The following is an 18715-nucleotide window of genomic DNA, read 5'->3' as shown; positions in this document are numbered from 1 at the left end:
CATATTTAAAGTGATGAAAGGGAAAAACCTAAAACCAAGATTACTCTACCTACCAAGTATCTCATTCAGATTTGATGGAGAAATTAAAACTACAGACAAGCAAAAGCTAAGAGAATTCAGCACCACAAACCAGCTTTACAACAAATGCTAAAGGAACTTCTCTAGGAAAGGAACACAAGAAAGGGAAAAGACCTACAAAAACAGACTCAAACCAATTCAGAAAATGGTAATAGGAACATACATATTGATAATAACCTTAAATGTAAATGGATTAAATGCTCCAACCAAAAGATATAGACTGGCTGAATGGATACAAAAACAAGACCTGTATATATGCTGTCTACAAGAGACCCACTTCAGACCTAGGAACACATACAGACTGAAAGTGAAGGGATGGAAAATGATATTCCATGCAAATGGAAATCAAAAGAAAGCTGGAGTAGCAAATCTCATAAAAGACAAAATAGACTTAAAAAAGACTATTAAAAGAGACAAGGACACCACATAATGATCAAGGGATCAATCCAAGAGGAAGATATAACAACTGTAAATATTTATGCACCCAGCATAAGAGCACCTCAATACATAAGGCAAAGGCTAACAACTGTAAAAGGGGAAAGTGACAGTAACACAATAATAGTGGGGGACTTTAACACCCCACTTTCACCAATGGACAGATCATCCAAAATGAAAATAAATAAGGAAACACAAGCTTTAAAAAAACACATTAAACCAGATATAGTTAATTGATATTTATAGGACATTCCATCCGAAAACAACAGAGTACCTTTCTTCTCAAGTACACATGGAACATTCTCCAGGATAGATCATATCTTGGGTCACAAGTCAAGCCTTGGTAAACTTAAGAAAACTGAAATCATATCAAGCATATTTTCCAACCACAATGCTATGAGAGTAGTTATCAGTTACAGGAAAAAAACTGTAAAAAATACAAACACATGGAAGCTAAACAATACACTACTAAATAAGCAAGAGATCACTGAGGAAATCAAAAAATACCTAGAAACAAATGATGATGAAAACACGACAACCCAAAATCTATGGGATGCAGCAAAAACAGTTCTAAAAGGGAAGTTTATAGCAATACAATCCTACCTCAAGGAACAAGAAAAATCTGAAATAAACAATCTAACCGTACACGTAAAGCAATTAGAGAAAGAAGAACAAAAAAACCCAAAGTTAGCAGAAGGAAAGAAATCATAAATATCAGATCAGAAATAAATGAAAAAGAAATGAAGCAAACAATAGCAAATATCAAACTAAAAGCTCGTTCTTCAAGAAGATAAGCAAAAGTGATATATCATTAGCCAGACTCATCAAGAAAAAAAGGGAGAAGACTCAAATCAATAGATTTAGAAATGAAAAAGGAGAAGCAACAACTGACGCTGCAGAAATACAAAGAATCATGAGAGATTACTACAAGCAACTATATGTCAATAAAATGGACAACCTGGAAGAAATGGACAAATCCTTAGGAAAGCACAACCTTCCAAGACTGAACCAGGAAGAAATAGAAAATATAAACAGACCCATCACAAGCACTGAAATTGAAACTGTGATTAAAAATCTTCCATAAACAAAAGCCCAGGAACAGATGGCTTCACAGGTGAATTCTATCAAACATTTAGAGAAGAGCTAACACCTATTCTTCTCAAACTCTTCCAAAGTATAGCAGAGGGAGGAATGCACCCAAACTCATTCTACAAGGCGACCATCACCCTGATACCAAAACCAGACAAAGGTGTCACAAAGAAAGAGAACTACAGACCAATATCACTGATGAGCATAGATGCAAGAATCCTGAAGAAAATACTAGCAAACAGTATCCAATAGCACATTAAAAGGATCATACACCATGTTCAAGTGGGATTAATCCCAGGAATGCAAGAATTCTTCAATACACACCAATCAATGTGATTCACCATATTAGCAAACTGAAGGATAAAATCCATATGATAATCTCGGTAGATGCAGAAAAATCTTTTAACAAAATTCAACACCAATTTATTGATAAAGAACTCTCCAGAAAGTAGGCATAGAAGGAAATTACCTCACTGTAATAAAGGCCATATATGACAAACCCACAGCCAACATTGTTCTCAATGGTGAAAAACTGAAACAGTTTCCTCTAAAATCAGGAACAAGACAAGGTTGTCCACTTTCACCATTATTATTCAACATAGTTTTGGAAGTTTTAGCCACAGAAATCAGAGAAGAAAAACAAATAAAAGGAATCCAAACTAGAAAAGAAGTAAAGCTATCACTGTTTGCAGATGACATGATCTTATACATAGAGAATCCTAAAGATGCTACCAGAAAACTGCCAGAGCTAATCAATGAATTTGGTAAAGTAGCAGGATACAATATTAATGTACAGAAATCCCTTGCATTCCTATACACTAATGATGAAAAATCTGAAAAAGAAATTAAGGAAACACTCCCATTTACCATTACAATAAAAAGCATAAAATACCTAGGAATATACCTACCTAAGGAGACAAAAGACCTGTATGCAGAAAACTATAAGACACTGATGAAAGAAATTAAAGTTGATACAAACAGCTGTAGAGATATACCATGTTCTTGGATTGGAAGAATCAACATTGTGAAAATGACTATACTACCCAAAGCAATCTACAGAGTCAATGCAATCCCTATCAAACTACCAATGGCATTTTTCACAGAACTAGAACAAAAAATTTCGCAATTTGCATGGAAACAAAAAAGACCCCAAATAGCCAAAGCAATCTTGAGAAAGAAAAACGGAGCTGGAGGGATCAGGCTCCCTGATTTCTGAGTATACTAGAAAGCTACAGTAATCAAGACAGTATGGTACTGACACAAAAACAGAAATGTAGATCAATGGAACAGGATAGAAAGCCCAGAGATAAACCCACAAACATATGGTCACCTTATCTTTGATAAAAGAGGCAAGACTATACAATGGATAAAAGATAGCCTCTTCAATAAGTGGTGCTGGGAAAACTGGACAGCTACATGTAAAAGAATGAAATTAGAACACTCCTTAACACCATACATAAAAATAAACTCAAAATGGATTAAAGACCTAAATATAAGTCCAGACACTATAAAACTTTAGAAGAAAACATAGGCAGAACACTCTGTGGCATAAATCACAGCAAGATCCTTTTTGACCCACCTCCTAGACAAATGGAAATAAAAACAAAAATAAACAAATGGGACCTAATGAAACTTAAAAGCTTTTGCACAGCAAAGGAAACCATAAACAAGACGAAAGGACAACCCTCAGAATGGGAGAAAATATTTACAAATGAAGCAACCGACAAAGGATTTATCTCCAAAATATACAAACAGCTCATGCAGCTCAATATCAAAAAAAACCAAACAACCCATTCCAGAAATGGGCAGAAGACCTAAATGGACATTTCTCCAAAGAAGATATACAGATTGCCAACAAACACATGAAAGGATGCTCAACATCACTAATCATTAGAGCAATGCATATCAAAACCACAATGAGGTATCACCTCACACCAGTCAGAATGGCCATCATCAAAAAATCTACAAACAGTAAACGCTGGAGAGAGTGTGGAGAAAAGGGAAGGTTGCACTGTTGGTGGGAAGGTAAATTGATACAGCCACTATGGAAAACAGTGTGGAGGTTCCTTAAAAAACTAAAAATAGAACTATCATATGACCCAGCAATCCCACTACTGGTCATATACCCTGAGAAAACCATAATTCAAAAAGAGCCATGTACCACAGTGTTCATTGCAGCACAGTTACAATAGCTAGGACATGGAATCAACCTAAGTGTCCATCGACAAGATGAATGGATAAAGAAGATGTGGCACATGTATACAATGGAATATTAGTCATAAAGAGAAACAAAATTGAGTTTTTTGTTTGTTTGTTTTTGCGGTACGCGGGCCTCTCACTGTTGTGGCCTCTCCCATTGCGGAGCACAGGCTCCGGACGCACAGGCTCAGCGGCCATGGCTCACGGGCCCAGCCACTCCGCGGCATGTGGGATCTTCTCGGACCGGGGCCTGAACCCATGTCCCCTGCACCGGCAGGCGGACTCTCAACCACTGCGCCACCAGGGAAGCCCCCAAGTGCTTTCAATGGCTATACTGACTTAAATTTTCCTGCCACATTTTTTGATAAAGACACTAAAATCAGATTCTGGCAAACTATTTTTGTTGTTATTAAGGGCCAAAAAGTAAATATTTTAGGCTTTTGTGGCACATGCAATCTTTTTCTTAAAAAAGAACAACAATACTTAAAAAATATAAAAACATGCTTAGCTCACAGGCTATATAAAAATAAATCATTTGCCAAATATATCATGAACAACTTTTTATTGGAGGGAATAGACAAACTACCATCTCTCTCTCCTTTCTCTCTCTCTCTGTATGTGTGTGTGTGTGTGTGTGTATATATATACACACACACATTTGAAATTTTAGAAAAATTAACTCATCATAGGAAAACACAAATAACCAAATTTAACCCTGGAAGAGAGAAATTCTAAATAGAACAATTGTTACTGAAGAAAAAATCTTTAAAGAGTTACATTCCTAAAAGTCAGCAGGCTCAAATATTTCATGAGTTAGCCCTGTCAAAACTTCTAAAACAGATAATCTGGTGCTATTTAAGCTACTTCAGGAATAAGAAAAATAGATATTTATTTTTGCTGATATTAAGAATCACCAAGATAAATTAAGTGTATAAGAAAGATGTGTGACAGTGTTTACAGTATGCTCCCACTTGAGTTTCCAGAAAGCCATATTTATATACACTTGTAAGTACAAAAAATTTCTGGAATTTTACAAAAAATAATCTGTTCCTAGTGGTTGCTTTTGGGGAATGAACTTCAGAAGGAGACTTGCTTTACACTTCATACCCTTTCATTTTCATACAAGGCAGTGTGCATTTTTTATCATGACACGTTTAACTTTTTCAGTAACCACAGTGTTTTAAAATAAATGTTAGAATTCTGAAAAAACACAATGACAAGAAGTCAGCTGTCTTGGGAAATGCAATTCAGAATAAAAGAAACCAAAAAACATGAAATAGCCAAGTAGAAAAGTGAACAATTCAATTCATCATTCAGATGTTTTCATAATGCTACATCTAGACATTTTGAAACCCTTGACATTTGCATACTTTGATATCATGCAGTCTTAAAATCAGTAATGTTCTTAAACATTAAAAATGTATTATGATATATTTAATACCCTCAAAATGATGAAAGAATAATATCACAAGCACAAGCTTTTATCAATACATCCCAAAGTTTGAGTACACCATCACCAATGTAACTGAAGTATGCCTGAATTTATCCACTTATCCTACCACTCTCCTCATCAGATCTAGCCTCCATCCTGGAATTCCCCCTTCCTTTTCTCCTTTTCTTTGTGATATATGTGTATGTATATAATACATATTTTTAAATAAATTATTGATTACTTCTACTTTGAAATGTACTAGAAGGTATTTGTTTTTATGTTACTTCAGCATTATTAACATTCAGTATTACTAGCTTGTGAGAGTCATTCATGGGAGTTGTTCAAGAGATACAAGTAGCGTTAATTAATTTGCTTTCACTGTCCAATAGTCCCTATTATACTCCTTTCCAAAACTGAATCATCTTTCTCTTGAAAATGGATATTTGTGTTATTTAAAGAGTTATTGCTATTAAAACAGTTCTGTTGTAAACATTTTTCAATATGCCTCGTTCATTTGTGCAAGAATTTCTCTAGCCAAAGCAATTTACAGTTGGGTTGCTGAGATGTTTTATCTTTATATAGTATTTCATGAAGTCCAAGGTGCCATCTGTTGTAAGATATTATTTTATATACTAATATAAAAGGAAAAACACCAACTACTGTGTTTTATAAGATATATCCTGATTACAGAGATGATAAAATGTGAAGAAGTGTGCACCTTAAAATTAATGAAATGTAATCGATAATGCCAGAGTGCTATATAAAGAAATAATATTTATGTGCATATTTGCAAGAAGTTTCTAAGACTGTTGTTCTACATCCACACCAATATTTGGTATTATCAGATTTTATAATTTTTCCTTTCTTGTGAATATAAAATGGTATTCTGATTATAGCTTGCATTTCTTAATTAATAAGAAACTTATTTTACAACTTATACAAATTATGTATAATTTCTAATTTATTCCTGATATTTTCTTTATTGACCATCCCAGAGAGTCTATTATTCTTTTCACAAAAGGATTAATTTAGGAGAATTAAAATTTTTTTAAATTTTATGAGTTTAAAATTATGTTATTTTGTTATTGCATTCTAACCATGCATGTGGGCAGAGAACAAATTCTGTGTAAAAGCAATTCTCTGAATTTTATTGAATCTTGTTTTATAGCTTATGCTTGATCAAATTTATATTACAAGTTTGAGTCAAATGGGTATTTTCTAGATGTTAGTATTCTATACATGCCTGTTGATCAAGCATGTTGTGTTATTCTAATCTTCTATAGTTTGAGAAATGTGAAAATATTTTCATACAATAATTGAAGGTTAGTTATCCTTCTTCAAGGTTAATTTGGTCAAACCACAAAATATTTTTGTAAATACAAAGTTTTTTTGTAAATTCTTGCACAAATGAAGGAGGCATTGTAAGATTGGCTTTTAATAAATTTTTTATTATACAAGGTATAGTTAGTGTTTCCAAGTTTCATTGCTGTTGATATCTTTTTGGAAAAGTCAAGAATTGCATTACATTTTCAAAATTTATAAAATGGCAAGATTGATCCTTTTTGGTGAAAAATATAGCTCATAGTTTATTTTTTCATGCGTTAGCTGTTTTATATAACATTTGTATTTAGTTTTAAATACTGGAGATTTATTGTTGTTTTAAATTGCAGTTATACTACTAAGGTTTTATCATGAACTGTTTTAATCATAGATTGAATGGCTCTTCCTGAGAATCACCCACACAATCTCTTAATGAGGTGAATAGTCAATTCAAACTTGAAAGGAGTCAAATTTGAGATATCTGCAATTTTATGTCACTGTTCGGCCCAGAGCCCCAGAACATTTTACAAAGGACAAATGTAGATCAGCAGAAGATTACATGTAAAATTCAATAGTTTAACAATCTAAGAATTTTGAAGGATATAACATATATCAACTAAACACAATACATGTCATTATAGAACCAAGAAAGCAGGCTGTATCATTGGTGCTAATTATATCTTTTAAAATCAGCTTTCAAAATAAATGGGTTAAATAGTGATAAATTCCTTCATCAGTTTGATATGTTCTTAATTTTGAAAAATGATATAAGAAAAATTGTTAAACTATAATATCAGGAAATTACCTCATCTGAAAACAGCATCTAATGATAAAAAATGAGTAATATCGTGGACAGCCTGTATTGTGGTTTAAATGTGTGTTGTTACATAAATTATTTGTCACACATTTCCACTTTCTTGAACTCTTGGCCAATCTATCTTTATTATTACATTGCAATGCTAAACAATCTATGAAATAAGTGTTCTATAATATATTATAAATATATTTATAGTGTTGATTAACTTTCATAGACTCCTAATTATTCTCCATGCCTTACCTGTTTTTTCTACTAGATACAATTTCCATTTTAAAGTACCCTATATAAGATGAATATTCCTTTCATCCCCATTGCTTAAACAATTAAATCCAAACACTATTCTAGGATTAAAGATATGCTAGAAATAACGTGATAATACTTTCTGGTATGCCTGAGACATTCTAGGTTTATACCTGTTGTCCTGGCATAATTATTAGTAGTGTCCCTTTCACTCTTGAAAGTGTCCTGTTTCAGAATATATAGCATCCTATTCAAACCATATTCCAAACAACTTTCCCAGTGTTACCTTACATTAGAGTGTTCTGTGCATCTCATTCTCAACCCAAAGTAAATTGCTTAATGCTCCCTATGTATTTTTACTTCTCTTTTCTCTTCTTGTGCCTCTGTTTATACAGTTTTTTTGTGCTCTCTGATCTTCATCCTCAATTGTTTTTGTTTCTCCAAAATTTATCTTAGATATCACCTCTTTCACAGAAGCTTTCCTGATTCCCACTTGGAGGCAGTCTTTTCTTTTTCTAATTTGTATTTTATCTATATTTAATTAATGGGATGATTTCCATTTTTACTTGAGGTTATTTAGTAAACATCTGACCTCCACTACTTGATTTGATGTTCCTTCAAGGCAGAATTAGTGCATTCTTTTTTTTTTTTTTTTTTGCGGTACGCGGGCCTCTCACTGTTGTGGCCTCTCCCATTGCGGAGCACAGGCTCCGGACGCGCAGGCTCAGCAGCCATGGCTCACGGGCCCAGCCGCTCCACGGCATGTGGGATCTTCCCAGACCGGGGCACGAACCCATGTCCCCTGCATCGGCAGGCGGACTCTCAACCACTGAGCCACCAGGGAAGCCCTCAGTGCATTCTTGTTTTATCATTCATAGTGCCTTACATCTAGCACTGTTGGTGGGAATGTAACTTGATACAACCAATATGGAAAACAGTATGGAGGTTCCTTAAAAAACTAAAACTAGAACTACCATATGACCCAGCAATCCCACTACTGGGCATATATCCTGAGAAAACCATAATTCAAAAAGAGTCATGTACCAAAGTGTTCATTGCAGTGCTATTTATAATAGCCAGGACATGGAACCAACCTAAATGTCCATCGACAGATGAATAGATAAAGAAGATGTGGCACATATATACAATGGAATATTACTCAGCCATAAAAAATGAAATTGAGTTATTTGTAGTTAGGTGGTTGGAACTAGAGTCTGTCATACAGAGTGGAGTACCTCAGAAAGAGAAAGACAAATACTGTATGCTATCACATATATATGGAATAAAAAAAAAAAGGTACTGATGAACCTAGTTGCAGAGCAAGAAAAAAGAGGTAGACATCGAGAATGGACTTGAGGACATGGGGTGGGAAGGTGAAGCTGGGGCAAAGTGAGAGTAGCATCGACATATATACATTACGGAATGTAAAATAGTTGGATGGTGGGAAGCAGCAAAATAGCACAGAGATATCGGCTTGGAGCTTTGCAGTGACCTAGAGGGGTGGGATAGGGAGGATGGGAGAAAGGCTCAAGAGGGAGGGGATATGGGGACATGTATATGCACGTAGCTGATTGGCTTTGTTTTGCAACAGAAACTAACACAGTATTGTGAAGCAATTATACTCCAATAAAGATATATTAAAAAAAAAAAGTACATCCCAGTAAAGAGAGGATTATAGTGGATGATTTTACAGTATTTCTAAGGTTATCATGTTATGCATATAATGTTAGAGAAGAATTTACTGTTCTTTAGGTAAATGGAGCAAACCTTGCAATGAACTACGTTGTTTTTAAACATTTTATAAAATGTTGAAGACAAATAATTATCTTAATATTACTTTGTGTTGTCATTTTCTTATTTGCTACTCATAGGATACTATAAATAAAAATCTTTTAAAAGGTTATTGATTCATATCTCAAACACAAAGGTAGATATTCCAATTTCTAAAATTATTATATTTTACATATTACTAGCATTAGAAAATGCTTCCAGAGCTACTGAAAGGAGCTTCAGCCCTCACTCTGAAACCTACAGTCTGAGGGAATTCCAGCCAAACCCAGCCCTTGTAAGCTTTGCTTTTAAAGCCAGGTTTCTTCAAGCCTTGTGCTTTAAAAACTGCTCAAGATAGTGCCTCCACTATAGACCTGGGAATGTAGCAGTAAATTCACTGATTCTTAAAGTCAATGAATACTAGAAAAGTAAGAAATCAGATCTTCTGTATTCTAATTTGTTGTTTTTGTTGTTGTTTTTCTACTTCCAAAGTCTTTCTCACACTATAGAGTCTGAGGAAAGTTATATATAAAGTCAGAGAGGAATTAGTATTTTGTATTTAACCAAGCAAGCCCCCCAAATCAAGTGATTTGATAATTAAAATCCCTTGGCACTAGATTAATGAATCAGTAGCTACTAAAAAGATGTATTGTGATAAGATCCATAATGAGATTCAGAGTGAAAAAAGATGCAGTTTATTCAAATAGTTCAGCTGTCCCATCAGGGACAGTAGATAAAAAGGAATTACAAACCTTGGTTCTTGGACTGACTGTCATTTTGCCAAGCCAATTAGACCTCTTGATCTCTTTAAGATTGGCTTCTCTGTACTTTCAGCAGACATGGACACAGGGAGAATATTAATGTGAATATTATTGTAACTAAAATGTGACCAAGTGATGATGTAGAAATATGGTTACTTTACAAGAAACTTTTAACGTAGCTGAATAATATAGATCTAAGTATTTTACAGGTTAAAAAATCAGGGCCAGGGCTTCCCTGGTGGCGCAGTGGTTGAGAGTCCACCTGCCGATGCAGGGGACACGGGTTCGTGCCCCGGTCTGGGAAGATCCCACATGACACGGTGTGGCTGCGTCTGTGCGCCATGGCTGCTGAGCCTGCGTGTCCGGAGCTTGTGCTTCGCAACTGGAAAGGCCACAACAGTGAGAGGCCCGCGTACCGCAAAAAAAAAAAAAAAAAAAAAAAATCAGGGCCAGAGGTTTAAAAAGATTCCATTTATTTTACATTTCTTATGCAATGAACTGATACTTTCTAAATCCTTTACAAATCACATTCTACACATATACTTTTTTATATATTCTAAACTCTTCTTATAACATGAAATTTCAATCCTGCATGTCCGTATAGGATTAGTGAAATAAAAGCTCTTGTCCAAAGACTTTGGGAGAAAGTATTAAATTTAACCAGTATTGTTCTGTTTTTAAAAACTGATTTTTAAAAAAACATTTGTTTAGGGGCTTCCCTGGCGGCGCAGTGGTTGAGAGTCCGCCTGCCGATGCAGGGGACACGGGTTCGTGCCCCGGTCCGGGAAGATCCCAAGTGCCGCAGAGCGGCTGGGCCCGTGAGCCATGGCCGCTGAGCCTGCACGTCCGGAGCCTGTGCTCCGCAATGGGAGAGGCCACAACAGTGAGAGGCCCGCATACCGCAAAAAAAACAAAACAAAACTTTTTTTTAAATAACAAAAATTAATTATGGGCGGCTCTTAAACGGTGTCATTTATCATTTCAGATATGGTAATATATAGTCTGTTTATAGGTGTCTATAAAGATTCTTAGTATTCTTTTTGATTAGTTAGCTTCCTTTCTGCTTGAATGATACTATGTGTTCCTTACACAGGCTGTTGATCTTTCCACTGTAAGCCACAGTGATTTCTTTTACTCTGTTTTTTCCCAGCTTTCTGTATAGCCTTCCTCTTTTCATCTACTTCTTCACCTCAGTCTTGTCTTTTTCTTTTTCTATACAAAACCATTCAGGTATTTGAAGTCCAGATCAATTTCTGTTTATGGAGTCTTCACTGATGATTCAAAGTTAATTTAATTCAACAGTATGTGTTGTGCATAATATGTAATTTATTTCTTAATTATATTCAATTTAGAATTCCATTTTATACCATCTTGCACTGTGCTATAATTCTTCCTTGTACATGTATGTCTTCTCTTTCAAATAAGATTATAAGTAATTAGAAGTTTGGAATTAAATTAACAGCAAACCACATATAGATAGATTTTTATATGCTTTTAATATTTACAATGTGCTTGACATATTACAGCGGATTTGTTTTATGCCAGAGGTGGTTCTTTAAGACTCCATTCTGTGCTTTGGATAAGTTTCTGAAATATACTTTTGTATATTTACTTAGCAGGTAACATCAGCAAAATGGTGGAGTAGGAGAGACCACCAATTGTCCTCCCACACACACACACAAATAATTAGATGGCTATCCAGTAAGAAAGTAGTTCTGGGAGGATAGTTGAAAATCATTAAATTTAGTGACAAGTATTCTGAGGTCTTGTTCTTTGGTGGAATTGCGAATTTTCTTTTTCTCAATTGAGACTTGTTCACAAAGACTCCATCTAACAACTACTTGTATTTCCTGTTAGTGACTGTGTAAGGTTAAGTCCTACAAGTTTAAGTCACTTTGTTATTGCAGAGCATTTGCCCACAATATATGCCATCCTTGAAAACGTATACGGCTAGGGAATGATCTAAATACTTTAACACTGTGACAAGCAACTAATATCAGTGAAATCACAACTTTGATATACTGGTCATATTTTTGAATATACATTAAATAAACACATAAATTAGCATAATAATGTTCATCCTTTTATCACCTATAATTATTTTACTCTTATCTGCATTATAATAGCCATGTATGTATGCTTGGTAATTTTATTTCTCTGATAGTTGAAGAAATATGATTCGCTCATTGTATTCATTCAGTGTTTCACAGTGAGACATTCAAGCACTGTCCCAGTGATATGTAGGTTCAAAAGTTAAGTGAGATACAGAATCAACCATAACAAGTAGGACTTACAGGCGCCTTAACTGAGACAGAAGAAAACAATTTTGTACTCTGTATCCTCTATTCCCTTAATGTCTTTGTAATTCAAACTTGTGAAATGGCCTGCTGTGCACTGTGGCTTGAGGGCTTTGAGGACCTATAAATCCCTAAATATTTGTTTTCTAGATCCATATAATGCAGCTGTTCCAACCTGCATGGCCTGATAACTTCAGTGTTAGAAAGAGCAGATAATGAAATACAAGAAAGTGCTTTGTATTATGGGGTGGGAGTGAACATGGAAAGAGAGTTTGGAGAAGTAAGGACATTTTTAAAGCATGTAAAATCATGGAGAAGGATTCTCCTTGAAATATAGAATAGCTCGGAAACAAGATGAATACACCATTTACCCAGGTGTGGGGTGAGGAGACGAGAAGGGGAATTGGGAGAGCAGCTCAGATAAACTTTTCCTCAGGCTGGATGCAAATACTGTACTAAGAAAACATTTCTTTCAGCCATCTAGGATACTTACGGTATCTGGCTTAGTACCTTTAGGCTTAATGTTTTAGAAGGATTGACCAAACTGACTGATTGAGGGCAGAACATCCTAAGCACCACTGATGCAGTAGCTGGGACAAAGCATTGTACTGTTTATTTCTAGAAGGTAAAAACTTTGTCTCTCTTCTCTCCTTGGGCAGGAATAACTTATGTTCTACACTGTATATACCTTGCATTTCAGTCAGGAGAAAAAGGGGGCATTGGTGCTCTACTACTACAGAGAGTTCTCATGGGAAAAGAAAAACATTGGCCCAGTGGATAAGAACAGCTAGATAAAATGATTAAAATCTATTGTATCACTCTCTGAGTCCACCCAGTTATGTCATGGGACACGAAATACATACGTATACAATGGAATTAGTATTCAATATAAGAAACATTTTTTTTCTTGACTATTTTGAGTATATAAACAGTAGAGGTTCATTTGTGGGGTTTTTTTTTTTTTTGCTAGGCATATCTGAATATGTACACAGAGATTACTGGAAAAAAGATATAATCTGATGTAAGCTATACTCGGTCAAAGTGTCATTAGAAAGTTTGTTCCTTCCAAAATTATGTATGCAAACTTTTAGAAATTATATTGGCTATATTGTACTGGTCTTTGATATATTAGTACTTTAAAGAAAGATTTTCATGGTGAACAATGGTATTCATAGTATTTTTCTTTCCTGGCTATGTCAAGAGCTTTTGTTCTTTTCTATTAGGTGGAAAGAGCAAACAGACTATTTCTATTTCAGCTTATTTAGTTGTACGTGCAGACTTTCACATCATTTAGAAGAATTACATAATGGGAGTCAATTTATTTTGCTGTCATCTTTTTCAGTTGAATTAAAAAAAAATTATGCTGAAAGAATACTATATAGTGATAATGGCGACAGTTTTTGTACAATATGGTTTATTTCCTAAGCATATATATTTGTTTCTTAGAAAGTTAATGTTTTCCCTATATTTTTATTGGCCACTCTGTGTTCTGATGCTGAAAATTCATAGAAAGTCATTTTAATTAAGCTTTTAAATTTTATTTATTTATTTTTCATTTCAAGAAATTGTCTCAATTTAGCAGATTATAGGTTTGTTGGAAAGACATATCCATAGAGAATCCAGAAAAATCTGGACACAAAATAGTTTGTTAAAGTTGAGCTACACATAGATCTTTGAACTAGTGGCATTTTTTTACAATAATTGAGAGACAGCTACACATTTCTGTACTCCTATCTCTATGATTTGGCTTCTTCGTATATTTCCTCTACCTCATTAGTTTTGCTTACTTATAATTTTGATAGCCTTATAACTTCAGTTTATTAAGCCCTTTACAACCCACCCCTTAATGGCTAATCCTGCCTTTCATTCCATCACAAATGACTGTTCAATCTGAAGATTACCTCCTTTGTTGTAGGTTAGTTTGCCATAGGTGCATGGGTTTATTTCTGAGTTCTCAATTTTGTTCCATTGTTCTATGTGTTTGTTTTGGTGCCAGTACCATGCTGTTTTTTTGTTTTTTGTGGTATGTGGGCCTCTCACTGTTGTGGCCTCTCCCATTGCGGAGCACAGGCTCTGGACATGCAGGCTCAGTGGCCATGGCTCATGGGCCTAGCCGTTCCATGGCACGTGGGATCTTCCCGGACCAGGGCACGAACCCGTGTCCCCTGCATTGGCAGGCAGACTCTCAACTACTACGCCACCAGGGAAGCCCTACCATGCTGTTTTAATTACTGCAGCATTGTAGTATAGTCTGATGTCTGGGAGAGTGATACCTTCAGGTTTTTTCTTTTTTCTCAAGTTTCCTTTGGCAATTTAGGGTCTTTTGTGGGTCCATATGAATTTTTTTTTTTATTCTTTAAAAATTTTTTTTTAAACATCTTTATTGGAGTATAATTGCTTTACAATGGTATGTTAGTTTCAGCTTCACAACAAAATGAATCAGGTATATATATACATATGTTCCCATATCTCTTCCCGCTTGCGTCTCCCTCCCTCCAACCCTCCCTATCCCACCCCTCCAGGCGGTTACAAAACACCGAGCTGATCTCCCTGTGCTATGCGGCTGCTTCCCACTAGCTATCTACCTTACGTTTGGTAGTGTATATATGTCCATGCCTCTTTATCGCTTTGTCACCGTTTACCCTTCCCCCTCCCCATAGCCTCAAGTCCATTCTCTAGTAAGTCTGTGTCTTTATTCCTGTTTCACCCCTAGGTTTTTCATGAATTTTAAGATTATTTGCTCTAGTTCTATAAAAATGTCATGGGTATTTTGGTAGAGATTGCATTAAATCTGTAGATTGCTTTGGGCAGTATAGCCATTTTAACAATATTAATTTTCCAATTTAAGAGCACTAGATGCCTTTCCATTTCTTTGTATCATCTTCAGTTTCCTTCATCAATGTTTTCTAGTTTTCAGAGTATAGGTCTTTCACCTCCTTGGTTAAGTTTATTCCTATGAATTTTATTCTTTTTGATATGATTTTAAATAGGACTTTAAAAAAACTTTATCTTTCTGATAGTTCATTATTAATATATAGAAACACAACCGATTTCTGTATATTAATATTATATCCTGCAACTTTGCTGAATTCATTTATTCTAATGGTTTTGGGGTGGAGACTTTAGGGTTTTCTATATAAAGTATCATGTCATCTGCAGATACTGACAGTTTTACCTCTTCCCTTCCAATTTGGATGCCTTCTATTTCTTATTCTTATCTGATTGCTGTGGATAGTGTTTCCAATGCTATGTTAAATAGAAGTTTCAAGAGTAGGCATCCTTGTCTTCTTCCTGAGTTTAGAGAAAAGACTTTCAGCTTTTCACTGTTGAGTATGATGTTGGCTGTGGGTTTGTCATAAATCGCCTTTATTATGTTGAGATATGTTTCCTCTGTACCCATGATGATGAGAGTTTTTATCATGAATGGATGTTGAATTCTGTCAAATGCTTTTTCTGCATCTGTTGAGATGATCATGTGATTTTTATCCTTCCTTTTGTTAATGTGGTATATCACATTGATTGATTTGCAAATGTTGAACCATCCTTGTGACCCTGGAGTAAATCTGACTTGATCATGGCATATGATCCTTTTAATATATTGTTGGATTTGGTTTGCTAATATTTTGTTGAGGATTTTTCCATCTATATTCATCAAAGATATTGGCCTATAAGGGAAGCAAGAATATACATTGGAGAAAAGACAGTCTCTTCAATAAGTGGTACTGTGAAAACTGGACAGCTATTACATGTTAAAGAATGGGATTAGGACATTACCTCACACCATATACAAAAATAAACTCAAAATGGTTTAAAGACCTGAAACCATAAAACTAGAAGAGAACATAGGTGAAACACTCTTTGACATAAACCATAGCAATATTTTTTTGGATCTGTCTCCTAAGACAAAAGAAATAAAAGTAAAAATAAATAAATGGAACCTAATTCACCTTAAGAGCTTTTGCACAACAAAGGAAACCATTGACAAATTGAAAAGACAACCTATGGAATGGGAGAATATATTTGCAAATGATATGACTGGTAAAAGGTTAATATTCAAAATGTATAAACAGCTCATGCACCTCAACATCAAAAAAACAATCAACTCAATTACAAAATGGGCAGAAAAAATGTATGTGTGTACATACAATGGAATATTACTCAGCCGTAAAACGAATGAAATTCTGCCATTTGCATCAATGTAGATGGACCTAGAGAATATTATGCTTAGTGAAATAAGTCAGAGAAAGACAAAAACTGTATGATATCACTTATGTGGAACCTTAAAAATAATAAAATGAATGTATATGCAAAACAGAAGCAGACTCACAACTGTAGCAAACAAACTAGTGATTACCAAAGGGGAGAAGGAAGGGGGGCACAAATTAGGGGTATGGTATTAACAAACTACTATGTGTAAAATAGATAAACAACAAACATATATTGTATATCACAGGAAATTGTAACCATTATCTTGTAATAACTTTCAATGGATCATAATCTATAAAAATACTGAATCACTATGCTGTACACTGGAAACTAGTATAATACTCTAAGTCAATTACAATTAAAAATCTGAAGATTGGCTGCCCTTGGATCGTATATTGATTTGTGGTCCACTCTGTGACAGGGGCTGTATCATGTGAGTTTAAATATGGGTTAACATTTTGTTGGTGGAAAAGCTAAGGTTTTTTCCTTTAGGAGAAACTGTAGGCTTGGAAGGAACAATAATTGGTACATCTGAAATACAAGCTTCTGTTTTATCTAACACAAAGGAATTGTGCTCCAATATTATGCATCATCTTTTATGTACATTTTCTTATATGGCAATTCAATTTGTACATGATATACACAAACTATTAATTTAGGGTAGAATATATTGGATTTTATACCTCTTCCTCATCCAAGAATAAGGATATTTTATGCGCGTGGCTTATCAAAGTAAGTTATCAATGAGACTGACTGATGATATGGCCCCTGAAAGCCAGGTCATATGACCTTGTATTCTATATTTTATAAGATGATCCCCCCCAATCCCAACTATAATCATCAGGAACTTTGCCTGCTGTTAGGCATGTATTTCTTTAAGGATCATACTCCTTCGTATTTTGCATCCTGGGTATATCAGTAATGACTTCTCTAAGTGCCTCGGTGCCATGGGAATTATGATTCCTTCTAGTCCAGGTTTTTCTTTGTATGTTTGGAAGTGACAGTACAGTTGATGTTAGTATCCCATTTTCTCATCATTGTTTTCATTTCAATATGTTCTTGATACTATTGCTGCACTGAGGGTTTTTTTTGTAATAAATGGATGACAGTTTTTAATTGATCTTATTTATTTTTCATTAAAAAGAGAATAAGTCCTCTATGCATCATGCACTCTCATTTTAAGATTTAATGCCAAAGCATTAATGTAAACATTATTAATCTATGATGGAGTTACATAGCTATTATTAGCAATTGTGTGTGGCATTCTAATCTTTGTATAAATTAGAAATATTACACAGAAGTACATGTGCTTTAAAATTAATTAGTGTACAGTTTTACATTAAAACTGTAAACATTTAATCACATAATTCCACATTACCAAATTTTAATATGAATTTATAATTATAATCTCAATTTGTAATTCATTCATTCACTGATCCCATAAATATTCTTTGAGGCCCTATTGTTTGGGGCCCTTATACTAGATGTTGGAGATACAGATATAAAAATGAGTATTCCAGAGTTTTTAGAGGGATTCATAATTTGTTTAGTGCTTGGCAAGACAATAGAATAAGTGCTGTGAAAAGAGTATGTGTGTGTCATATGGAAGTTCATATATGGCCATTTAGCCCAGGGAGAAAGGAGTTACTGAAGAGTTTCCATATGGAATCATTTTTAGTCAATTTATTGAGGTATAATTTACATACAATAAAATGGATTAACTCTACAGTTGTCTGACAAACATATACATCTGTGTAAACTCTACCCCAATTAAGATATAGACCTTTCAGTATTCAAGAAAATTCTCTTGACCTTTTTCACTCTTTCCTTGCAGACCCTTCCCCATCAGCCTTCCTAGCATGGGTAATTTTTAAAATGAGTTTTTAAGATGCCCGTGAGTAGTTAAGTAACTATGTCAGAAGAAGGAGAAGGAAAAGCATCCAACTGAAATTAGGGCTTCTATCAGAGAGTGTAGAAAGATGAGGCTAGAGAAGTTAGTAGAATTAGATTCTAGAGACCCTGAAAGCCATTTTAAGGTTTTCAATTTCATCCTTATGGTAATGGAGAGTCT

This window comes from Delphinus delphis, chromosome 7 (genome assembly GCF_949987515.2).
Source record: "Delphinus delphis chromosome 7, mDelDel1.2, whole genome shotgun sequence".
In the NCBI taxonomy this organism is placed as follows: Eukaryota; Metazoa; Chordata; class Mammalia; order Artiodactyla; family Delphinidae; genus Delphinus; species Delphinus delphis.
Note: the sequence above shows the minus strand (reverse complement) of the source record.